Source organism: Saccostrea echinata, unplaced genomic scaffold, assembly GCF_033153115.1.
Source record: "Saccostrea echinata isolate AGI-Se365-2 ecotype Australia unplaced genomic scaffold, CSIRO_AGI_Sech_v1 ptg000014l, whole genome shotgun sequence".
Classification (NCBI taxonomy): Eukaryota; Metazoa; Mollusca; class Bivalvia; order Ostreida; family Ostreidae; genus Saccostrea; species Saccostrea echinata.
The window spans coordinates 3,335,089-3,362,349 of record NW_026889763.1 but is presented as its reverse complement, the minus strand read 5'-3'; the positions used below and the strand labels follow the sequence as shown (position 1 = coordinate 3,362,349).

The window sequence follows — 27,261 nt, the reverse complement described above, 5'->3', positions numbered from 1 at the left end:
AAAAAAATCTGTCCATTCTTAAAAGAATGGACAGTTTTCCAAAAAGAATGGACACTTACAGGTAACTTAATGGATTGTTTGAGGATTTAGCTCAACATTAAGCTATAGAATGGACACCACAAACAAAAGGTTTACGTCACAATCATGTTTTAAATATATGGTGTATACATTCTCTATTTAGTTAGAATGAAATAAGTGAAGATAACGACCAGTGATCGATCTCAAAAAATCTAGAAACAATACAAATCTGCGAACAAGGCATAAAACACGGACTCCAGAAATTCAAGAGATGGGATCAGGCAGGTACCCAAGAGTAGTAAGCATCCCCTGTTGACAGGTCACACCCGCCGTAAGTCCTAAGTATGGTTATGAATACAACCTAATGATAGGTTACATTTGCTAACAAGGTCATTATAACAACCATATACTGGTTTTAAACGAGGCTGTTGAAATCCCTGTGACATCATCTTTTCTGTCAGTAGCATGTGTCGGTTTGAAAAATTGGTCATAATCATAACATGCTCTTGAGAATCGAATAAGTTTGGGGAGGTAAATACCATATGCTGTTGATTATTACTGCATGAATAAGGAAAATTTACGATGGAAAAGCTGAAGTCATCACTTTTGTTTAGTTGTAAGTGGACTAGTCAGTCAAACGTCCAATTATGAAACAGATGTGGCAGACTCTGTGGTGTTTTTTTTCTTCGAGTTCAATGGGATAAATCGAGTCGACATATGAATGGAAGTAACTATTGTTACTTGATAACATGTCGTCGATAATTCTGAATGTCGAGTTGAAGGCATAACATGTGTTTCTCTTTTTCTCATGTAGAAGTTTTTGAATAAAATCTACTTCCTAGGAATATAAAAAAACAGGTTGGTGTATAAAGGAACACAATTAGTGCCAACGGAATTCCAACAATTTGTTGGAGGATCTGGTCTCTAAATTCTACATAAATGTTATCAAAAAAAGTAACTCAGCATCCTTTTAATATCAACTTCATATTTTTTGTGTGTAGAATCAGATATATTTTTTAAAAAGTATGTTCGTTGATAACCAATCACAAGATTTGAAAATTTCGAGGTCAATTTTTTATTGAAGAAGCAGTTATATTTGATATCAAAAAGCCTTGGTTTTAAATGATCGTGATGAAATGTAGTATATAATGTTTCGATATAACTGACTGTAAAAAATAATTGTTGATTTTAAATTTTCTAAACGTTCTTTGGCGTTTTTGAGAATCCACATCTGATTTGCACCACTTCTAGAATATGCTGTAGCACAGCAGGTCTAAATTTTCTCCTGCACAGCAGTTAATTTTTTTTGTGAAAGGTAAAGATAGGGGCTTGGTAGAGCATTTGCTGGACCTGGCAATGTATTTTTTTTGTAAATATTTTTATGAACTTTGGGAATCAAGTAGAAGTAAGATAGATTGAACTCACCTTGGTTGACTGGATTGTTTAACCCTTTCTCTACCGGCGCATTTTACGTGATTTTGGAGACCTTTTGACAGAGCATTATCAAACTATTTCTAACTTTTTAATCAAAGGAGAAAGCTAGGTATAATGCATACCATTTTGTAGGGAATTTCTCAGAGATGATTTTTCATGACTATTCACATACCCAACGACTGACCTTATTAGTAGAAATGGAGGTCAAAGGTCAATTAAGTGCAAAATTTTATCGAAATTTTTTATACTTTTTAATCTTCAAGCTAAAAATTTACAATGATGTATGTTGAAATAGGAAATTTGGAATATACTCACAAAAGAGCATTATACTGTACTACATGAATCACATAAACTTTTTTTTCAATTCTGTATATAATGACTTAAAAGGGGTTGCTTAGCAACATAATATTTTTTAATTTTCGGGCAGAAATTTTCGTTTTTTACTCATCCTAGACAAATTTATGCATTCCAGCACACATTAAAGTCAGATGTGAGGTCATAAAATTAAAAGGGATATACAGAAGATAAATTGTCTTAAAGTTTGACCTCATTAGAACTATTTTTAGGAGGTCAAAGGTCAAATAAGTGCAAAAATTTCATCAACTTTTTCAACACTTTTCAATATTCTTGCTAAAATTTTACAAATGGATACTGAAATAGAAAATTCTGAAAACACTCTCTAGAAGGCATTATGCTGAACTACAATATCCACACACCATTTAAGTTTAAATTTGTGTTTAATGACTTTTAAGTGGTTGCTTAGCAACTACAACATTTTTTTTTTATTTTTCGGCTGTATATGTTTGTTTTTCACTCAATCTTGACACTTTTGTGCACTCCATGATATTGTTAAGATATGGAGCCAAAATAATGTAAAGGATATACAAGAGATTCTAATTATATGTGCTGATGAGCCTACTAAGATACAACTAAAACACCATTATCACATTAATGAATTTAATTGATAAATGAATATTTTTGGTTGCTAAGTAACAATACCCATAGTACAATTTTAACTAAAATTCACATTTCTGCCTCCATACAGTATAATATCAATATACTTACAAAGCATAATGTTTAGCATATACCAAATTATTTGAAAAGATATTCCTCAGACATATTTTATTAGGTTTTTAGCAATAATTAACCTTAATATTTTTGATGCAATAAAGGTCAAAGGTCATTAAGTGCAAAATTTGTGCTTCAGATTTTTGTCTCTTTTTTCAAACTTTTCCTTCCACTGTGAGAAAATAAATTAAAAATTACAACAATGAAATAGAGGCCTTTTACACTACTGTTTATTTATAATAATTCAATTTGATTTTTAATAAATATTTTTGGCTGCTAAGCAACAACACCGAGGGAAATATTATACAAAAATACTTGAGGTACTATTCCTTTAACACTGTAATGTTTCACTCTTCTTCCTTTAAAAAACAGTTCAAATTAATTATCTAAAAAGTTATTAAAATGAAATATGTTTTTTATAATGGATTTCACATTCATTTTACAAAGATCTCCAAATTTGATAAAAATTTAATAAAAATTCTGACAAACTAGCATGATTGCTTACATATCAACAAATGTATGGCAAATTACACCTATATGTAAATTTAATATAATCGATAATCAAGAAGTTGAACATAATTGTTGAGAAACTTTTATGCAATGTCATCAAATCTCATAGCAGTTTAATATTTATATATGTACATATATTAGAATTCACTGGACATCAGAAATATGTACTTTAAAAATACATGATGTTTTTCATAGCTTTCTCTTTTTACATGACAAATCTGCACTCTTTCTCCTTCTTTACTATGCCATTTCTTAAAACAATTTCTGTCACTTGATAAACAAAGAGGAACTTGGCATGATGGACAAAATACAAGTGTCTTATAACTAGGAGACTTCTTCTTTAAAAGTATTGCCTCAGCATTACAAAATGTACAATCTTTTCTCTTATCTAAAAATTCAGGTATACATTTAACAACACTTTCTTTTGATACACACATTTCATTCAAAACCATCAGTGACAAAGCAAGTGATTCACGGAATTCAAGTTGTCCAAACCCTGAAGAACAATTTGTAATCTGACTTTCATGCGATTTTCTAAATTCTTGAAAAAGAATATAAGAATTCACAGCCATTATATCTAATAAATGAAAAAACAAAACTTTCCACCAATGATATTGTGTTCTTATATAAGATGGATATTTATTTGTAAACTGGTTTGAAAGATCAACAGCTCCCATACATTTATTATAATTATTTGCTACTACAGGTTGTACTAGTTCTTTTTTGTTCCAAGTTAATCTAGATTTCATAGTGCGTTCACAAACAGTTGTAGCTGAACCCTGGTGTAAATGTGACATAAAAGTGACTACTTTACAGTCTTTTCACTGAACAAATACAAATTCATCAACTCTGTGCCATCTAAAGTCACCATGTGTTGCTACTCTTTCCCTAATTTTTACATCTCTAAGTTCATCAGGTATAGATAAACTGTTTGATTTCAGTACCCCAACAAGGTAAAGTTTCCTTGCAAACAATTCTTTGCCAAGAGCTTAAGATGTATAAAAACAATCAGTAAAAAGCCTATACCCTTGATCAAAAAGGGATTCACATAATCTAAGTGTTACATTGTATCCAATACCTTTTGCACGATTAGTAAATATGGTGTTCTTTTTACCAAGGTAAACAAAGAAGTCGTATGTGTACCCAGACATGTTACAAGCTACAACCCAAAGCTTTATACCAAAGCGAATAGGCTTGTCTTTAATAAATTGACGAATACCAGAGAACTTATGTTTTGATGAAACCATTATCTCATCTACAGCTATTTCCCTGTGTGGCTGGTATAATTCCTTTGACTTTTCTTTCACATGGTCAACCAATGACTGTACACGCGTCTACTTCTCAGCTGTTAAAAATAAGATTGAAAGCAATGTAAACTGTGCTTCACTGACCCTATCTGTAGTTTTTAGAAATGCTACATTTAAAGATAAATTGCAAAAAGTATTAATGTACTGGGATACCCTTTTAGAAAAAAAATGCTGTAATTCAGTCATTTACTTTTGTTCAAGAACTGCAATGCAAGCATTAATTTCCTAGATTATTAGCTTCAGAGACTGAGTTAACATTTATGTTACATACACTGTAAAAAATGTGTTTACAATTCAAACACTTTTCTAAACACTTTCTTGTCACCTCCTTTTTTATATGTTTAATTTCTAAACATGTAAAATTCCTAAACATGTCATAGAAAGTGTTTAGAATTTAAACACTTGTGTGCTTAGAAATTAAACACATCTAAACACATAAACACAAGTGTTTAAATTCTAAACACATAACAGCAGATGTGTTTAAAATCTAATCACATCATAACTTTAAATTGGATCTGCAGAAAAACAAAACACTCTAAACTAAATTTAGGCACAAAAAGTATATGTTTTTTAAATGCGCATAATAATCAAAATTTTCAAAATATGTAACCAATATTAATTAATTTCCATAAGGCCACTGAACGTTTGCATAATATGTATTTAGTTATACAATACAATGGACACCGTGCGATGTACATGTACTTAATTTACACAAATAATGTAGGAGATAGAACTGAATAGATTAATTTGATTAGTCCCAACAATTCAATCAGAATGACACATAATTTATAACGTACACATAGATAACAAACTTTTAATCTTCAAAATTATTAAGAAAATAATATTAAGCTGACAATTTAATATCAAAACTTCATTGAATATTTCTAAAAGGCTTTATTAAAGAATTGTTGAATTAAAAATACAAAATGTATATTTATGTATATATTTATTTTAATCATTATAATTTGAATCGGCTGCAGAGTTTTCCTCATGTCAATCACAAAAATATCAAATTTTATTAACTTTCAGCAAGTCCCAAAGCACAACATATTATAATCTATATCCCATCAATAACTGCCAGAAAGTTATCCATTTCGAATGCACGAGGATAATTGTATACACTGTCGAATTAACACAGTAGTCTTCAACAAATTAAGTTTCAAAAGTGTTGATTATGGAACAACAAAATTGCACTTGAAGATGACACCTGGTACGTGTATTTTGAGTTCGATCTGGACTACTGTGCCTGTAGGAAAGAAAGCCAGATTTTAGAAAAAGTATACTATCACTGATATTTTACATTACTTGGAAAAACAAAATTGTTCAAATTTTAGAGAAACTACACTGATATAAATATAGATGTTTTAATGACATTTAATAATATTTCCTCTCCTACAAGTCTATGAACGAATTCAAGATATCCCAAGTCAACTTTATTTACGTTGCACATTGTGGTTAATAAATGTAAAGAACAAGAAAACAAACCTTTAATGTATTGCAGTAACAAGTTGCCCTGTATTTCACTATTTCGTCATGGTTATCCCTTGAATTGGGTTGTCATAACTCTCATTGATACATCACCTTAGCTTGTTGTGTTTTCTTTGTTTAGATAGCCGCTCAAATTAACGTTCAAATATATGTGTGTCATTTCCGGGAAGATAACTCTGCATTTTACAGTAAAACGTGTTTAATTTCTAAACGCGTTTAGATATTAAACATGTTAAGACATAAGTGTTTAGTTGTTAAACACAATACTATACACGTTTAGATCTAAACATGTAACAGAAGTGTTTATTTCCTAAACACAATTTTTACAGTGTACATGTAAATGCAACTGTGACATATTTACAAGCTAATTGAAGGGTTTAAATGTCACAAATCTTCTTCAAGTACAAAGACATAATACATAAAAACAGTAAGAGAAACCTTTGTTGATATCAGCTGGAGGTGTTACTTGTAAGAAGGATAAGATAGCCTGAAATCTAGTTCTCGACATAACTCCTGGTACTGGGTTGTTCCGATAGAGAGCCTGCGTTGACCAATACCTTTCTAGCGTTTGGAACTTTACCACAGACATGTATAAAATAATTCCGAGAAATCTGAAACAAAAGTTCATGTATTTAATATTTCTTTTAAATGGTTATGGTTCAAGTTGTGCTGACCTTACATAATAAGGAATCTAAGTTAGCATTAGTTTCATGTATGAGTTGAGTTGTAAGATATTTCATATTTAGTGATTTGATGATGTAAATTAGTTGAATCTGATACGTCAAGAAACATTTTTTTAAAAAACACTATTACCCACTGAATAATGAAGCCACGCCCTCAAGCATAGCAACAGTCAACATTGCTTGACGACATTTATATTAGAAATATTATATTGAATGTGCAGAATTTATGCGCGCAGGGTTCATTGTTCACTGTATTATTTGTATAAAAAATTCAGTATAATATAATAATTATTGCATGTTACTTTGTAGGTGAGTGAAACATTGAAAATTTTCATCCCTTGAAAACCATTGTCAATCTCGGCTGCACCTTGGTTGCCAATAGTTTTCTTGGGGTGAAATTCTCCATGTTACATGCAACTACATGCAGTACATACTTATATAATATGTAATTGCAGTTTACAGCTTGTATGATAAATGCAAATGACTCATAGGTAATACAAAAATAGCCTGAGTTGGTAAAGGGGATATTGAGGAAATTCACTTTATAATCTAAATTACATTAATTTAGAATTAGTAATACCTGTACAATTCCTCTACAGTGAGAGGAGTCCAATTCCCTTGACTTGCATAGGATGACCTTTCCCCTCTAGATATAAGTATTTCGGCATGATGATTGGTGGCCACACAGATCGAAAAAACCAAAGCCTCCGTCAAAAACAGTTTTAAAAAATCAACTGGTTCTCTGAACTGCCTAGCGCCATATCTGAAAGAAAACTGGACATATAAGACTTAAAGTATTTCTCATAACCCTGCTTATGAATTTGAAAGCACATTCATAAAGAGAGTGAATAATTTTTCATGTTTTGTTTTCTCTAAACTATGCATGTCTATGGTATATATTAAATTGTATATGAGTTTTTTTGCTATATTTAACCTTAAGAGTTGTCCCAACTGAATGCCAGGCTGTCTTTCTGGATGAAATGCGACAGTTCTCCGATCTGGTGCCCCTGTGTCCTCTACATTAGCATCTCTCCAGTGCATATCTGGGTTTGCGAGTGGATCATCACTGGCAGAAGAAATCTGTGAACTCCCAACTGAAGATTGGGATACCAATTCCCTTTTAAAATTAAATATATTTTTAAACTTAAAAACACACTGCAATACATTTGTCCTCTACTGACCCTATAATTTTTCATAGTACACCACACCCCAATCACAATATTATTAGAATTTGGAAATGAAACTGAGAAATTAAAATCTGAATTGTACATGAAATTCACATATTAATGAAAAAAAATTTTTTTAAATTGCTATGCTTTTGTTCAAAGTTCCAGATGACTTTCGCGTTGTGGTGGTGTGGGATGGGGGTAGGGGGGCTGCAGTTCTCAACTGGCAAGAAAATTTTTTTTCTTGTTTCAGGTGCTACATGTACCCCCCCCCCCCCCCCCTCATGAAATTAGAATTGTGGAGTTTGGACAAGTTACATATCTTGTACATTTATATTATTTTATTTACATTTTTTTTTGGCTTGACAAACTTATAAGAACGTAAACTGTCTCAGATCATATTGGAAAGAAATAATCTGTCTACTAGCATTGAAATAAATAATTTGACTCGAAAGACTTTGCCCCTAACCCCCCCCCCCAAAAAAAAAAAAATAAATAAATAGTCGCTCCCCTTAAAGAACCGAACCACATTCTGGTCAGTCAATTATTACTTGAGTCCCGTCGAACTAGGCCTAGGATATTACTTTATATGTATCATTTGTATACCCCGTTCGAGATGCAAATATCAGCAACGCGCAACATGCCGCGTTCCTGACCTTGACTGGACCTTAAAAATATATCACTATGTCTCAACGCTAAATAATTTTTTGTAAACTGTTAAATCTTTTCCCCCCATTACTAAGTTTCAATACTTTTATAAATATAGGTACTTTCTTTCACGAAATTGCAAATACACATCAAATTGATAATTTTCCTGATCAAAATTCTGACCAGTGTGTAAAAACAGTAGATCTAGACTTACATGTCATCAATATTAAACACAGGATCGCTTGGGTCATCATCAAGTGCATCCTGTAACAAGAGATCTAGGGCATCCTCTTCGTCTGACGGTATCAGGTCGTTTTCCATGGTCAAGCAGAATAAGTAGACTGTAGTTTAAAGATAAATTCTTCCAAGCGTTTGCTGTGTTGTTTTCAGTAGAAACGGAAACACGTGGTGTCCATGCATCTGGACAGGTGATGCGGGTACGATGCGGGTACGGAAGGACAATAATATGCGGAATTATTATGTTCCGAAAAAAAAAAGATAAAACCTTTATAATAAATATTTCATGTCTTCCGATGCAGCATTTTTATAATTAACAAAATCCTTCTACAATGTTTGATGTAGGTTATATTTTTTTAAATAATCACTCAATTAAGCCTACATGTACATGAATAGCATATTTAATACTGGTATGTTGACGAAACTTCTAAATTTCTGCGTTGAAATAGATCCTAGTCAGGATAAATAAATAAATAAATAAAGTAAATAAATAACTATTCAGTATTGTTTTAAATTCCATGCATATACTAGACTTCTATTTTTTATAGGTACATCTATACCATGTACATGTAATAAATCGTGTCACAACTCAAATCTTTCACATTACGTTGTATCACTTTTTCATTAAAATTAACAATTTTTCGTCCGAGAATGCAAAACTTAAACTACTGTAGAAAGGCGAATACGTATCAGATTTTGATGAAATAAAAACTAATGAATAGGAAATTTTCTGTACTCTTACCATCGAGATTTAGTTTTGCCTATTTCCATACCTAAATATGTGTAAAAACTCTTTTTATTTAAACTTGGCCAAAATTTCTGTAACGTTTATTCGATACGATCTAAGGGGAATAACTCTCAGTGTTTTCCATTTCTCTCAATGAATATTCTTGAAATGATACGCAAGTAATCAAGTTTACAGTTTATTTACATTTTAAAAGCCACAATAGCATAAACCCAGTAAGTATAAAAATCCAAATAAAAATTGTCCGAAGTGATCGTAATGAATATCAAAAACTGACTGCCTCACTGTCTAAAATCGCTCCTATATTTATACATAAAACCTATTGCTCGCAAGGAGCAATGCAACGTAAACAAAAACCCATTGCTCGCGAGGAGCAATGTTATATAAACAAATCATCGTTACGTAATAATTCGCTACAACTCCTCCCTACTTAAGTTTTTGACTCCGTTCAAATGATTAAACAATAGATAAGCTAATATTAATTTCTTGAAGTTAAATATGATGGTAAAATTTAAAGGAAAATAAATAAACAAATAAACGTTAGCTATATAAACAATTATTTCTTTCCAAATTAGTAAATTTTTACTACACAATTCATAATAAAATTATTTTGTTGAAAAAGAAAACATATTAACTTACACCTAGCAACCTTAGTCTACGTAACAATAAATCATAAAAAAAATATTTACAAACATGACATGAAAACATAATAAAAATCAAAGATATAAATAATTAAAAATTATATACATAAAGCTTGTCAATTAATCACAAGTCTTTTGTTAAAGTTCACAGCTTTCACAGCATGGCCTCAAGTATATGTCACGTATATACAGTTCATAAAGATAAATCCCCTTTTACTACGCGCACACGGGCGCTCGGCGCGAGGTGTCGCGGCACCTCATTCAGAATCTCACTGGCAAGTTCACGGAAGTCTACTACTTCTTCGGGATTCACGTTCTCCGAATAGATTATCTGCGACTCTCGATTGATCTCCTCGGTACCGTCAGGATTAGTCAGAATCGTCTTCTTCATCACAAGACGTCTCGACACTTATGCGATTGTTATTATCGTCCATGTCATGCATATCACTGTCCTCTGATGACGAGTTCGCGACTTCGCTCACGTCTGGTGAGCCGATAGATTCTTCCGTTGGTCCCGAGCACGTATTTTCCTCCACATCGCCAAGAATTTCACTGACAAAAGCGTCATCTACTTCAGGCAAATCGTCCGAATTCACTGTGATAATTTCTAAGTCCTGATAATAGTCCGTAACGGATGGCTGCGCCGTCTCATGATAATGCATCTCTTCCTCATCGGAGGAAATGTCCTCATAAAAGTCACTCATAACGTACACCGGTTTTCGGGTCTCCATGAAACTGTGTCGTTGTATCTTCCGCCGCGGGGTGTTTAAGGCCTCATTGACGAAGTCCTGGTCTAACTTATGGACGTTTTTAAGATGTCTTTTAAGATTTGATTTTCTGGTGAACAGTTTTTGGCAATATTCACATTTAATCACATTCAAGTCACTTCTATGCTGTTCGAGTTGATGCTGGTATAAGTTACTAATTGTCGAAAACACACACCCACAATATTCACAAATCATCTGGAGAATGGTCAGTCTGGTACCGAAGTGGTCTTCTTATAACTCTTCCAAGTCGTGTTGTTCTAATGACGGCTTCTGATTGGCTGTCGGCATGTGACTGTTCCGCTGTGACAGTCTCGGGTCGCGGCTCTGGCGGTAACTTCAATCGTTTGGTCATCGGTCTCTCGCTCGCAGCTGGCACGCGACGTCGCGGGGCCCTTGCTGTCTCGCCAGTTGTATATTCGGATTCAGGACCCAGGCACGATTGTTTATTCCCTCTGTATGGTTTGATATTGTCGGCGTGCACTATCACAGGCTTTGAGTTTTGGAATGTTGAATTTGATAGAGTGTATCGCTCAGTCTTTTTACAATAAACCATGGCCCTGTCCAGTTCCTTGTTAGTTTTGCTTTCGTCCCTGTAATAATTTGGCGTTGATTTCGCCTCACTTTATCTCCAATGTCATAATTCACATTACGAACATTTCTGTCATAATAATGTTTTTGTCTTTGCGATAATTTCCCTGTAACTTCTCTCGCAAGATTGTGCACAAAATATAGTTCACTTTCCAAGTTTCTCACATATTCCGAATCATTTTTCCGAACTGGTTCTTCCTCGGTTAATTCCGTAGTCATAAAATCCAAGGGTAGTGAGGGCTCTGTGCCGAACATCATTCTATACGGAGATATAGTCGTTGTTTCATGGGGTGTACTGTTATAGGCCAGAACGATCCCGTCTATGTACTTGTCCCAGTCTGTCTGATGAGCTGAAATGTATTTCGATAACATTTCCTTTATAGTTCGGTTTAATCGCTCTACCATCCCGTCGGACTGCGGATGGTAAGCAGTTGTCCGTGTTTTGTTGATCTGAAGTAATCTACACATTTCTTGAAATAGTTGACTTTCAAACTGTCTACCTTGATCGGAATGTATTTCTAACGGACATCCGTATCGTTTAATCCAACCTTTGAATAATATTTCTGCCACAGTTTCAGCTTCCATATCACGTAAGGGATAAATTTCACAAAATTTGGTAAAATAATCAGCGACGACTAATATGTACAAGTATCCATTTTCTGACTTGGGAAATGGTCCTGCAATATCCGCGGCTATTCTCTGGAACCTGTCACCACTTAAATACGTCTTCATGTAAGATCGCTTCTTCCTTGTTGGATTTTTCCTCTCTTCACAAATATCGCATGACGATACATAATCTTGAGCATATCGCTTCAGCTGCGGCCAGTAGTACTGACTATTCATTAACTTTGAAATAGTCCTCCTAATTCCCATGTGTCCGGCAGTTTTTGAATCATGTAAATACCACATTACACTGTCACGTAAAGTCCTGGGAATACATATTTTAAGTGTTTCACTGTCTTTTTCTATCCACCGTTAACATAACAAACCACGATCAACTGTTAACATCTCCCACCTAGAATACCAGAATTAACTCAAAACTGGTGTGAGAAATAGAGCTTATGGCAGGTTTAGCAGAATCCAATTTCTCTTTTAAGCGCAGCATTTCTGACATCTCATGATCTTCTTGTTGGTGCTTACGTATATTTTCAATTGTAAGAGACTCTGTTGCCTCGCTGGAGGGGGTCTGTTTTTGACTTTCTTACGCCTAGCCGTTTTACTGTTTTCAGTTGTTGTTTCTACTTGACACGCATCCGGATTTGGATAACTTCCGGGATATAACAAACATCCGATATCTAAAACTTCTGTGTTCTGTTTGTAGCGCTCCGGGGATTCACATAGTTTTCTTAATTCGTCTACATGAGTGAAAGTTTCCTCTGTCGATTCTTTGTGAACGTCGCGCTTGCATTGTTTACAGATTAAACTGTCACTGATTCTGGATAGTGCGTCAGCATTCCCATGTCGTTTGCCTGGTCTGTGCACAATCCGAAAAACGTATGGTCCCAGTTGTTGAAGCCATCTCGCTACTTGTCCATCTGGCTCCCGAAATTTGTGCAGCCAAACGAATGATCCGTGGTCAGTTCTAAGAATGAACTCCCGCCCGAGCAAATAATGTTTGAAATGCTTTATAAAATACACAAGCGCTAGCATTTCTTTCCGAGTAACGCAGTAATTTCTCTCTGCACTATTCAAAGTTCGGCTAGCATATTCAATAACTATCTCCTTGTCATCTTGAATTTGTGACAGAACAGCTCCAATTGCGTTGTTGCTAGCATAAGTATCTAGAATAAATACACCTCCATCCGTATCTGGATATCCTAGTATGGGAGCAGTCACTAGTTTTGATTTCAGCATTTGAAATGCATTTTTACATTCATTCGTCCATTCCCATTTAGAATTTTTACTTGTAAGTCCATGTAAACATTTCGCTATTTCGGCAAAGTTTTTAATGAATTACCGGTAATAAAACACAAGTCCTAAGAAACTCCTTAATTCAGATACATTCTCTGGTGATTTCCATTCCTCGACAGCTCTAGTTTTCGCCGGGTCAGTTTTAACACCATTTTCTGACACAATGTGTCCGAGGAATATCACTTTCTTTTGAAAGAATTTGCACTTTTTCGCTTTAATTTTCAAGTTTGCTTGCCTAAGTCGATCGAGCACTTGTCGTAAATTATTCAGATGATCTGAGAAATCTCGACCAGTCACAATTATTTCGTCCAAGTAAAGAACTGTTATATGCCACTGTAGTCTTTGTAATGCTCTCTCAATAACACGCTGAAAAGTGGCAGGCGCGTTACATAGTCCAAAAGGCATAACTCGGTACTGGTACAATCCTCCACGTGGTGTTGCAAAAGCAGTCTTTTCTTTGTCACTCTCCGACATTGGAATCTGATGGTATGCCATGTTTAAATCCAATGAAGTGAACCATTTAGATCCCGCCAATGAATCTAAATTATCGGCAATCCTTGGAATGGGATAAGCATCCTTAATCGTTTGAGCGTTGAGTTTCCTATAGTCTACGCACACTCTCCAGCTTTTGTCCTTTTTCTGCACCAGGACAAGGGGTGATGACCAAGGGCTCATGGACTCCTCTATAAGTCCATGCTTCTCTAAATTCCGAACTTCCGTGTCCAGTATTTCCCTTTTAAATATAGGGACTCGCCTGGGTGGTTCCTTAAACGGCGATTCATTTTTCAATTTAATGCAATGCTCTCCAAAATTAGCACGCTCCATTGGTTGGTTCGGGTCAGCAAATGCTCCTTTGAATTCCATTAAAAATTCCTTGAAAGTAATACTTTCTTCCTCTGTTAAATGTTCACATCCGTCTGAATACAACTTCTTTAAATGTTCAGGCAAATCCTCAGATTTCCTTTCAAAACCTACATCAAATACTCCTTGTTCATGAATATGTTCACTAATATAATTCACAGGTGAAAACAGTGCTACATCTGTGTCCTTTTTCACCAAAACATCGCTATCACACGGATTAAATACACGCACAAACACTTCCTTTTTGTCGGCGTTTACAAGAGCATGCGCAATCACTAATCCATAAACATGCATGAACTGTTTAATCGGCAATAAGATTCCATCACCTAGATTTTCCGTGCATCGTATCCTCGTTTTAATTAAAGCTTCATGTCGCCCGGGTATAACACAATCCGCTATGGACAAAACCCGCAAAGTTCTATGACTGAATTCTCCTCCTTGATTGTACGAATCAAAATTTAACACCAACGAATTTTCACTATAATCCCAGTTGCACTTAAATTGTCTCATGAAATCCTGTCCCAGAAGATTGCACTTAACTCCTCCAACAAAAACACGAAATAAAATGTACTTTTTCTCCAAAACTTAAAATCATTTTTGCAGTCCCTAGAATCTGTAATTCATTTCCATCAGCAATGTGAAATTTCTTATGCACGCGTTCCAGCACAGGTCTAACTTCAGGTAAGATATTGTAAAATGTATCTTCCGTAATAAAGGTATTAACCGCACCTGTATCGATTTTCCATTCAAGGGGAGTCCCTTCTACCCATCCATTGATCCTCATGTCACAGGATCCTTTAACCTTAAATTTCTGGTATTTCTGGACCTCGCCCTGCTTGGAGATCACACCGATGTGCGTTGCATCATTTACATCCGCTTCCTTATTATGAACTGGAGATTCTCCTTCCTCGGAGTTCACTACAGAAAGCTTGTCAAGCAATTTAGCTTCATTTCTGGTCTCCCTGTTCTCTGAAACGGAATGTTGCAAATCCAATGTATTAGGCCTGTGGTGCATTGTGACCGACACACGGCCTACTGCCTCGGTCGAATGTCGTTTAACTGCTGCTCGGGTGTTTCTTGATTCTTCCTGTTTTGGAAAGTCGCACCTGTGTTTTGCATTTTCTTTGAAGTTGCTTTCTTTGGGCAATCTTGGATTAAGTGTTGACTTGAGTTACAATGATAGCACAATTTCTTGTCCCTCGCTTGATAATTCATACCTGTCGCCACATTATTATTGTTGTTATAGTACCGTCTCTGGACTGTATCCCGTGGCTCTGGCATATCCGTCTTAACTTCCGGTTTAGTAGAATTTGACCATACCTGGTAAATTGGGGGTTTCATGATCCTTTGATCTCTAGGTTTCCGGTTCTCTGTGAGTCTAATGCACTCTTCCTGCATTGCTGCTGTAACCGCTTCATCGATAGTCTTTGGTCGTGTTCTCTTAACAGCTAAACGAATCTCCTCTGATTCACTACAGTTGTCAAGGAAAGTCTTGAGACTAGCTTCCTGTACATATTCCCTGCTTTCCGGATAAGCTCGTCTGTATAAATCTTGGATAGCTTGTCCAAATTCTCGGAATGTCTCACTATGCTTCTTAAATCGCAACTTTGCTTCCGTAATATAGCTCTCTTTCATGGCCATGTGACCAAATCTCCGGTTCATTGACTCTGTTAACAGTTTCCAGTCGCTCCGCTCGGAATCGGATAATCCGTAACAGAATGTTTCCGCCTGTCCCCGCAACACTGTAAAAAATATTTTGCGTTTTCTGTCATTATCCCAGCCATTTAGTTCTGAAATAGTCTCAAAATATCGTATGTATTCACTCCAAATATCTGTGCCATCTCCCTTAAATGTTCTTTTCACATTTATCTGTTGCGCTGGTGTATTCCTTGTATTGGGGACCCTAGATGGGGAAGGTTGAACACCTGACATTGCATTCTGGTTAACGCCTGGCGAGAGACTCGGAGTTCGTCGTGGTATAGGGGTCCTTGATGTTAAATTCCTTTCTGTGTTTCTGTTGCGCCCACTTACAAGATCATCTCTAAATTCCAGCTTGCAAATAATACTTATAAGTATAACGCACAAAATTGCCAGCGTTCCTGTCATCAGAAATTCCCGTGTAAGGCATAGCAGCATGTATCCTGGGAAATACTTATACAAAAGGTATAAACCTACACTTCCTGCCAGAAATACCAAACCCCATAAACACATGAAGTTTTTCCATTGTGAAGTTTCGCTTTCACTGGATTCCTGATTAAAGTCGGTCTGTTGGTCCGGCTCTGAACACGCTGGAGTACTTGCATGAATAGGCGAATTAACGTTCTCCGCCTCATTAAAATTCACCATTAAATTCCGTCTTGCTGATGAACCATACTCCCTTCTCGGAATATTCCTTGTACTTCTTGGTGTTTCGGCTATAGGACTATCACTCGCGTCTCCAGTCAATTCCATATCTCTAGGTGAATATGTAGTTTGTTCCATGTTTGATATATTTCGGCGCACAATAATAACTAAAATCACGTAAAGTCACAATAATCACAAAAACGCCTTAATCCTGCATCCACACGCAAAACATTTGTAACATTTGCTGATTTCTCCACTTTGTTTGCGAATGTAATGAATATTCTCACTTTTTATGAACATCACAAAACAATTCGGGCATTCCTTCCGTTTTGACGCATCCTCCGTTCGAACGAAAATATAGTTTCCACCTTCATCAACATCGTAAATATTAACGTATCTTGTCCGGTTGCCTGGTAGAGACATTTTTTTTAATCCATCAGCACACAAAGAAAGTCGAAATTTCCTGAGTTTTTTTTTTCCACACAGAATCAATTTTAATCACAAATTCACAGAATTCACTTTAATTTTAATTCCGTTTTAAATCACTGTGTTCACGCTTTAATTCCTGCTCAAAGAATTAATCCAATTTACACGGAAATCACTCCAAGAATATAGACACATTGAAAACAAAATCCATTTGAATCATCATATCACACCGGAATTATTAAATCCCACCGCTGCCACCAGTTGTAACGTTTATTCGATACGGTCTAAGGGGAATAACTCTCAGTGTTTTCCATTTCTCTCAATGAATATTCTTGAAATGATACGCAAGTAATCAACTTTACAGTTTATTTACATTTTAAAAGCCACAATAGCATAAACCCAGTAAGTATAAAAATCCAAATAAAAATTGTCCGAAGTGATCGTAATGAATATCAAAAACTGACTGCCTCACTGTCTAAAATCGCTCCTATATTTATACATAAAACCCATTGCTCGCAAGGAGCAATGCAACGTAAACAAAAACCCATTGCTCGCGAGGAGCAATGTTATATAAACAAATCATCGTTACCTAATAATTCGCTACATTTCCCTTGAAAAACGGAAAAGTGATCAAATTTTATAAATTTTCACCACAAAAAGGAAAGAATGAAAAAAATATTTATATACTCTGAAAGCTTAGGACACTGTCTTTTTGACAGTATTTGACAAAATTTATTTTACGCTGAATTTAAAATTTCACCAGTCGTACAAAAAATCAATGTCGCATATCAAAATAACGTCATTTTGCAAAACTATAGTCTAAAATAAAAAAATTGATATACTTGTTTCAAGTAAAAAAATCTATTGTGAATTTTATATAGAAAGAAAGAACATAAAATTTCCTAAACATTGATACTAAACATTATAATATTGTTTGTAAATTAAGCTCAACAGCGACGTGTGAAAAACACGCATGCCTCATTTTTTTGCCTCATTTTTTGCGCCACCGGTCAAATTGACCGATACGGAAGTGAAGGGGTTAAGGAATGAGAGAAAATCGAAACATTTAGCATAAGAAAAACACAAGAACTGCCCAATTTAATACAAACATACACTGGTTTTAATAGTCAACTTTTCACAGACAAATGCTTTATACATTCAAACGTTTAATGAATGTAACTTGGGTACATTTCAACTAGAACTGCACAATATAAAACAAACATACACTGCTATTAATAGACTTTTCACCGAAAAAAGCCTGATACATTCGAAGCTGAAACTAGGAATTTGTTTAATGATTGTAACTTGGGTTCATTTCACACAACCGAATAAAATATTACCTTGAATTAAATACAGGTACATCAGTTAAAAAACTGTTCTTAAAAAGGGCTGCAATACCTGTATGTGAACCATGTGTTTGTAATAAAAAAATGAAGAAAAAACCCCTCTAACTTTCATAGATACTGAACATAGGAATAAAAATAATAAATCAGATTCCTTTTATTTTGAAAAAAAATGTACATGTAAACCATTCATCACGATGTATTGCTTAACTAAGCCGTCAAGAATTTGGAAATAATAAGAAAAAAATAATAGCGCGACCTGAATATGAAATGTTGATCAAGGCATCTATTATTATAATGTGGCCTTGAAATTAAACGGGGTAATCCAAGTATCATATTATAGATGTAATTTTTTTTTTAAAGACAAACTGGAATCAGGGCATCCCTTTAATCTTCATCCTTAAAACATTGCTTGAAGTGAACTTGTACATACACATTCCCTTTCTTAAGGTAAGAATTGTTAGGCCGTCAAAAATCTGTTTAAAATGTGTACACGTCACACATAATTTTTTTTTGGGGGGGGGGGGGGCTCTTCATAATTTGATTTGATTTTTTAAAAAAATTTTGCACGTCCAATTTGTGTGTGTGTGAGGGTGTGAGTGTGTGTGAAAAACCCCCCACCTCAAATTGAAGATTGCTGGTATTTTTCGTCATTTATCTATATTCAATGAATAAATAAACTGTCATATTAAAAGTATCATGAGTTATTCTATTTTTTATGCAAAATATAGCTTTTTCTCTTATTTCGAATTCAAAAAAATTAGGTGAAAGAAAAACAAGTTTGCGTTATAACGTGAAACCGTTATCATGGCCAGAAACAAGTAAAAAAAAAATGATATTTTTTCTTATTCACCAATTCCACAAATTCTATGAAATCGTTAACTATTAGAAATCATTTTTGTTATACTGGACTAAAATAGATATGTCCTCGACACCGTTTCCATGGAAACAGAGGGTACATTACAAACAGTGCGACATTTAACTCCGGACACGACATAGTCCGGACTTTTTACTACCATTTCTAATTATGTTATCCAAAAAAAATTTATAGTAGTTGGTGGGATTTTTTAGAAGTATCACATGCTCTCATGTTGAACTCACAAAGATCTCTAGTTTAAAAAATATTAAGTCCTAAATATCAGAATCCCATGGGATAATGGTGGGATTTTCAGTCCTAATAACTATCCCACCTTTCTCCCATGGGAGAAAAAGTATCAGATGGGATATTTTCTCCCATTAGGATATTTTCTCCCACGAATTTGTTCAAATGGGATAAATCCCATGGATTCTGATCAGTGGGAGATTTTCTCCCATTTATTGTCAAACATGGGATAAATCCCATATATTATGATATGTGGGACATTTACTCCCATAAACATTTAAATGTGGGATAAATCCCATGTCTTACTTACTGAACAACACTGAGTTTGCATTTTAAATATTATTAAAGTACATATGAAACAAATTCATATGATCCACTGATAACATATATGTTGAACAGGTTAAAACTAAAAATTAAATGTAGTTTTTAAGTTTAAACAGTAACTTTCAACTGCTATATAACATTACAGTTCCTGTCAGTGAACAATGAACTGATTAGATATTTTAGGTGGTGGATCCAATTAATCTTTATTTTCCTTAATTAGAAAAAAAATATCCATGCAGACATTGAATATAAAGAACATACCGTACATGTACATGCATTATCTTTGAATAACTGGGAATGGATATAGATTTTTATGTGGTGGATCCAAAAAGAGAGGAACTTTATTCTAATGAAATATTGTTTTACAATGTAATCTTATGAGGAGAAATATTTTAAAAAGTAAATCTAATGACTTCAAACTTTAAACTGAATATGACTGAGTAATGTGGATTCAAAAAATTGAGGGTGGATTGAAGGGGCCAATTTTTGGGTGGGGGATCCAAGAGGAGTGGGGATTTATTTATGAATTATGAAAATGTGGTATATGAATAAACATCCTGATCATTAAGTTCAAGTTTCCTCTAGTCTTGTTTTGCTGTAACCATGATTTTAAAATATATATCATAGTAATGGAAGACATGAAAATTAGGATGTTAATTTTATATTGCTTTACAACTAGCTAGTGCACTGGTAAGAAAAAGCATGTTAAACTTAGATGTTTCTTAATGAATTTCAAAAAGAAATAATTACACCCTGATCATCCTAGATGTTATATCTACTTCAGTAACAGTTTTTGTTTTAAAAAAGATATGTATTAACCTGCCATCTGTAAGTGAATATCTGTGAATTTTTTGGTCCTGCATTAAATGAGGACTTAGAAATCACATTGTCTTATATATGTATATCTATTAATTTGATAATAAACTAATGTACTTACGATGCAATATCGGTCAGTGACATGACTTACATGTGGGATTTATCCCATATTTGAATATTTATGGGAGTAAATGTCCCACATACCATTATATATGGGATTTATCCCATGTTTGACAATGAATGGGAGAAAATGTCCCACTGATCAGTATCCGTGGGATTTATCCCATTTGAACAAATTTGTGGGAGAAAATATCCTAATGGGAGAAAATATCCCATCTGATACTTTTTCTCCCATGGGAGAAAGGTGGGATAGTTGTTAGGACTGAAAATCCCACCATTATCCCATGGGATTCTGATATTTAGGACTTAATATTTTTTAAACTAGAGATCTTTGTGAGTTCAGCATGAGAGCATGTGATACTGCTAAAAAATCCCACCAACTACTATAAATTTTTTTTGGATAACATAATTAGAAATGGTAGTAAAAAGTCCGGACTATGTCGTGTCCGGAGTTAAATGTCGCACTGTTTACAGAATTGTTACATAAAATTCAGGCTTTTATTTTCATTTTTAAAGTAAACATTGAAACCGTTTTGTCAAAGTGAATTTGTCCAACTGAATTTCATATTACGTGAAACGGTTGAGAGTTATTCCCCTTGTGTTCAATTCCTTTAATCAAGAAATCATTGTAAATAATGTAATTAACGGCTTATTTGATTAAAATTGATAATACAATAAAAAACGTTATGTGTATAAAAACAAAGTAAAAATAATTTTTTGGTTCAGACGAGCAAAGTATGCTCAGAAACACCCAAAAACGGATTCTTGCCAGGTAAGCCACTTAAGTTTTTTGGCACAAAGATTTTATAAGTAGCCAAATAGCCAGTAGTTCCAGTATCCAAATATTTGAAAATAACCATCTGATGGACAAATATTGTCGATTGTAAGGTGGTATTAATATTACAAAGTATAGAAAATAGAAGTTGAAGGTGGCTGATACTGATTTAATAGTGGACAAAGACTTGTTGAGTTGCAGTTGACGGGTAATACCAAGTGTCGTTTATACATAGACAAGGGGCTACAGTATTACCAAGTGGCTAGAACTACACGCTGGCCTTTGTATAGTCAAGTGGCAGGTATTGGCAAGTGACCTTTGTTATAGCATAACCAAGTGGCCTTTGAATAGCCAAGTGGCTATAGTACTGAGTATTGCAAGGTAGCGTTCATATAGCCAAGTGGCAGGTAAGCAGGCAGGCATGCTTCTGAGATGTATACATGTATTTCTTCATCATGGTCATCATCATGATAAGCTGACCCCAGGATCATGGAACATCTTTAGTAGTCAAAATATTTATGATGTGCTGAAATGTTGCAGAGGTCAAACAATCTAAAACAACAATTTTTATCAGTATTTCATCACCAAAATGCTGTTATCTGCAAATTAAGAGATGAATTTGACAATAAAGAAACATCTCACATGTGATTAAAAAGTTTGACTTAAGTTTGTTTCATGATCCTTGGGCCTGCTGTTGGAAAACAAGTATTTTTACATGTACAGTAATAATAGAAGTAATTTTTCACCTCGTTAATTTTACTATTCCAAAAGATTTCAATGTAGTATTTCCTGGGGATATTTATAACATTCTGTGCTGTAACTGGTGACTTGGCTTTAAATGGAACCTTTGAGTAGAACATCCAGGTAGCAGCTATTCTAATAATTATCACACTCTCATTTCTCTGAAAAGCAATTCTTTGTTTCTAAAAATAATTATACTCTTTAACGTATTAAAATCTGCATTGATATGTAACTGTAATATAATATGAAAATTGATTCCATGTGACATGAATCCAATTTATATTGCTCATGTTCGTCTTTCAGATTTCAGAGAACTTATTTTCATTCTGTAAAATTATCACACTGTTATGAATTGTTGAAAAGAACTGAATAAAAAAAAATAGCAATGCTATAACGTGGCACATATAATATTCCCTAGTTATTATCTTTGGATAGCTTGCAACAACTATATTCAAATATCCAAGTAATTATATGAATCAAATAAACTCTCTTCTTCATAAAATCAAGAAAGTGTAAATGAAAAGCTTAAGGATATAGATGTGAACAAATGCACAATAAACTTACAAAAAGTTTTAATTTGCTTGATCCATCCAAGTTTCCTGAACATGAATAAGCTGGTGATCTTTACTCTCTTCTAAGATAGAACTGAAGTAGTTTTTCTTATTTTTTCCCAATTGTTTAATCTGAAATCATGTGCTCATTTCACTTATAATGAATGAGAAAAAACCAGATAAAATAAATAAAATGAACAAAGAACAAGGTACGGTTTTAATAAAACCTGGACCTGTATTTTTCTAAAATATGAAAAAGTGTAAGAAATTAAAAATCATACTTTTTGAATCATTGAAATTTCATGCAGTAAGAAGATACAAATTGTTTTTCTCATATGACCTTCTAAATGCTAATTGTGACGTCATAAACTTGAGCATTTCCCCCGTATTTTCTTAAAATGTAGCAGAAGACATTAATATTCTATTGAATTTTCTTTAAAATAATAAATAGCACATGTATCGCCCACAAAGATTTTAATAAATGTGATTTTTTTTAAAAAGGATTTTACACAACATATCCAAAAATTGAAGTGGGCGACGGCTGTGGAAACTTTTTTTTTCTTAGGAAAATAAACCCAGAGAAGAGTCATTTTGAGGCTTTTTCTGTTTAAAACTTAGAAATGTAACAAATTAATGACGTCATATTTGCACAATGATCTCCTTCATGCCGTATTCTTTCAAGATTTATAAAATTTATCTACTTAACTCATATTTAAGTCAATTTCATAAGTTTTTAAGAACAGTAAAATTTTGGGGCACAATAAGGCCAAAACCGTACGCGTATCTCCATTTTTACAACAAAATCATTGGATAGTTAAGGTAGTACACAATAGATAGGCCAATTTTTTCCTCAAATTCAATTTTGTTCAAACTTTGATATTTTGTTCTAGGATACAAATCTCTCTTTATATATAATATGAAATAAATTCAACCATACATTTTTTCCCCACATAGTTTGAAATATGGCCTATCAGACCCCTGTATAAGAAGATTGTGAAATCAGGCAGACGACCTGAGATTGTGCATTATTTAAAAATAACCAATTGATCTTTTGCAAACTTGTGTGATGTTGTTAACAAAGGCAACCTTTTTATACTAAAATTTTCTAAAATATTTTGATACTGGTACATTTGAGTAAAATGTGATGTAAAAATAGAACATACATAGCCCGGGAATTGAAAATTCACATGTAAATATGCCACGCTTTAAGTCTTCTTTAAACAAAATGTATAATTCAATTTTTATACAAAAAAATCAACAGAATAATTGAAATGGAACCCAGATTAAAATATGTCAAAATGAGGAAATTTGAACCAACGGGTTCAGATATTTTGGCGATTTTTATACATCAAATGCAAAAAAAGTAAAGATTCAGTAGATGACGTCACTATATTTGACCTTTGACCTCTTAATATGACCACGACTTTTATTGTACGTACAAAGAATGGAGATATTTTATAAATATGTCCAAATATCAGGTCTCTTCTATAAATTGATCAAAAGTTACTTTATTTGCATTTAAGAACAGACAGTCATATGGCATGTAGAGGGCATAATGTAGGCTCCTGAATGACTAATATATAGGATGTCTCTAATTTTCTGTAAAATATTCTGAAAAAATGTCACAGCTTATTATTTTTCTTACAAACATCCTTGATTATTAACATTATAGTGAAATTATTCTTTTTTCTAGTGTACTTTATAAGATATGCGTTAAAACATATTCCATTCCATGGGTGTTGTGTATTACATGTACGAGGGTTGTCCGGTAAAATCGTGTACAAAGCGTTTTTCTCGAAAAATAATGGGCGCACTAAGCTGAAATTTTCAGCAAATGTTTATTCGTCATATTCAAGTGCATCTTAATTTTTTTTTGATAAAATATAGACGAAAATAAAATTCTTATTATGCTTGAATGTGCACAGGGTACGGTCCTACGGCGCACGATAAAAAAGTATTAACTAGATATCGTTGGGGTAAAAATTATCCTATTTTAAATCTATTATCTATTATCTCGTCTTTTGTAAAATATCAAGGCATTTGCTTAATATTTGGCAGTTTCCCGAGCATTTGAAATGGGAAAGTGGTAAACGCAACACACGAAAAATGGCGATGTTTGGTGACGTTACGGCGCACCGGAGAGCAGTTCAGTTTGATTTAAATGTATTAATGATGCCCTAAAAAACTTTAAATGACTACAGAAGAAAAGAATATAAAAAATACCACTAGATCCTTAGTATACAAGTGAAATGGGAGTTTTCTAAGCGGAAGCTTTTTGATCGAGACCCCGGGTAGAACAAAACGTATGGACAAACAGCTACTGGCAATAGCATAAGACGCTGTCACTGAAGACCGTCGATATAAGATAGCCTATCTAGTTGAATGATAGTGAGAGTTCTGTCCATAACTTACAAATAAATCTTCAGAAGGCACTATGTGTGATATTGATGAAAAATGTACTAAAAAGTTGTGAAAGTTTCAGATCGCAGTGATGATTATTTTTCAATCTAGACAACATGTCCACGATTTTACCGGACAACCCTCGTACATGTACTTTTAAGAGGCAGTCCACCGAAAAACCAGGCAGTATTGTATTAATAGGCGGCACATCGAATGTGAGGAATATTTGATATTTTATTAAAAACAATATCAATGTAGCCCAAAAGGAATAATGTAATTGAAGATTTGTTTGATAATTGCTTATTTAGTAAAATATCCTTGTGTTTTGTGTTTTTGAATGCCCCTATATAAACCATTGAATGTAGGTCAGAAACAAAGAACTGTAATTTCTAATACATTTTTAACAGGACTATAATTCACACTTAACTAAATCTAGAAATATTTCAACTTTTTGTTTAAATAATAAAATCGGTGGGAAAAACACTTTTGATAGCAGTTTTCTGGCAAAATATAAGGATGTTTTTATGAAATTTTGCGATGCAAGAGTTATCTCCCGTGGCATCGGTAAATCTGCTCAACACCTTTTTATCGGAATCCTAGTGAAATATTTAGAATCGATACACTAAAGAAAATAATTAAACAAAAAACTAAATAATTTATTTTCAAAATATAATTCATTTTTGCCTCCAGACGTAATATTTAGATTAAAATTGGCTCTATTATTCAGGTTCAATCCACGCTCCATTGAATACAGATGTATCAGTGACGTCATATACCTGACTAATATTGCGTCACAATGAAATAGTTACAAGTTTCCAGAGAAGTTTGTAAATTCTTTGCGTAAAAGTGTAAAGAAAAAGATTTTAAAAATATATATATTTCTCTTTTTCTGTTTAATTACTCTTCAGAGTGCATTATTCTAAATGTTAAATAATATTTTAATATCAAAATGTATTTTATACACGGGCGGCGTCTAAGCTAGATGACGTTTTGATAAGTAATTTTATACATGTCTGAGAACTAATTTTTTTTAACTGATTTACTAGGATATGCGTAAAAATAATTAATGAAGTGTTTATCATGAACATTTCTTATAGAATTGAGAATCAATGATGAATGTTTTAGATTTACGCAACACTTAATTCAACGAAGTTGAGATGTTTACTTCATGATATTTGTAAAAACTTAAATATATTTATCTATGCAGTCAAATCAAATAAACAATCCGAAGTACAATTAAAATGAAAAAAAAACCCTGAAAAATAAGTTATAAAAATATATTTATTGAGTTAAACTACTGCTGAACTCCCCACTATAATTTGGCTCTAAAACGGAAGATGGTTTAGTGAAACATTTCGGGTTTTTTTAATTTTACTTATTCATTTTTTTAATTTGGCGATTGAAACAATCACACACTCACATTTAATATGGAGTTTAAACATGTGACTATGTTGGCCAATTCTAAAATGTTTTCACGTTCATGAAACCAATTTTTAAAAATAATGATGTCATGACCCCCCCCCCCCCCCAGCTTTTTGCTTGCGATTTATCGGCTCTTGAATAATGATACTATATATAAAAGAACTTATTTTCTTATTTATATAAAATCAAATTTTGTAAAAGAGGAAAAGGCTTTACAGATGACAGATAAGAAAAAACTTGGATAAAGTCGAGACTGTACACATAAAAATATTTCCTGTATTTAGGCAAGTTTAATTTCGCCACTAATAGAATTTACTCTTTAATTCCTGAGGAAATAAAAAAAGAAATTTTACTTGGAAATAAGATAAATAATAAAGCTAGAAAGCTGTCTGCTCTCATTTGTTGCATAATGCATGTACAAATACTTTTTTTTAAATACCGAGTATCTATTAAGAATTCAATCAGATGTTTTACATGTAATCTTCATGTACGTAAAAGACATTAGTAATTTAAATAATATATAAATTTGAATCTATGGTTACACTCATTTAAAAACAGTTAACTGACTGAAAAGAAATAAAAGATAAGCATATTTTTCTGATAAATTAAAATGAAGAGCCAAATTCAGGAAATGTTTCTAAATTTACAGTAAAACCCGATCCCGATCCGATCGAAAATAATGCAAAATTAACAAATTTATCAAACTAAAGGCACCTGCCACCTATATAACATGTTAAAAAAATAAATCAAGTAAGTTTTTACTCATATTACAACAAAAGAGCCAAATTTAACATTACAATTATAGTATTTTTTTTTTATATAATTC

The 27,261-nt window shown here is 33.5% G+C and overlaps 1 protein-coding gene and 1 pseudogene across 1 annotated transcript in view; one reads left to right on the top strand and one right to left on the bottom strand.

Moving 5' to 3' along the window:
• Positions 1–27,261, top strand: part of LOC133187000 (uncharacterized) — a 240,078-nt gene that overhangs the window by 28,231 nt on the left and 184,586 nt on the right. The window lies entirely within an intron of this gene.
• LOC133186926 (piggyBac transposable element-derived protein 4-like) lies at positions 3,852–8,643 on the bottom strand (annotated as a pseudogene).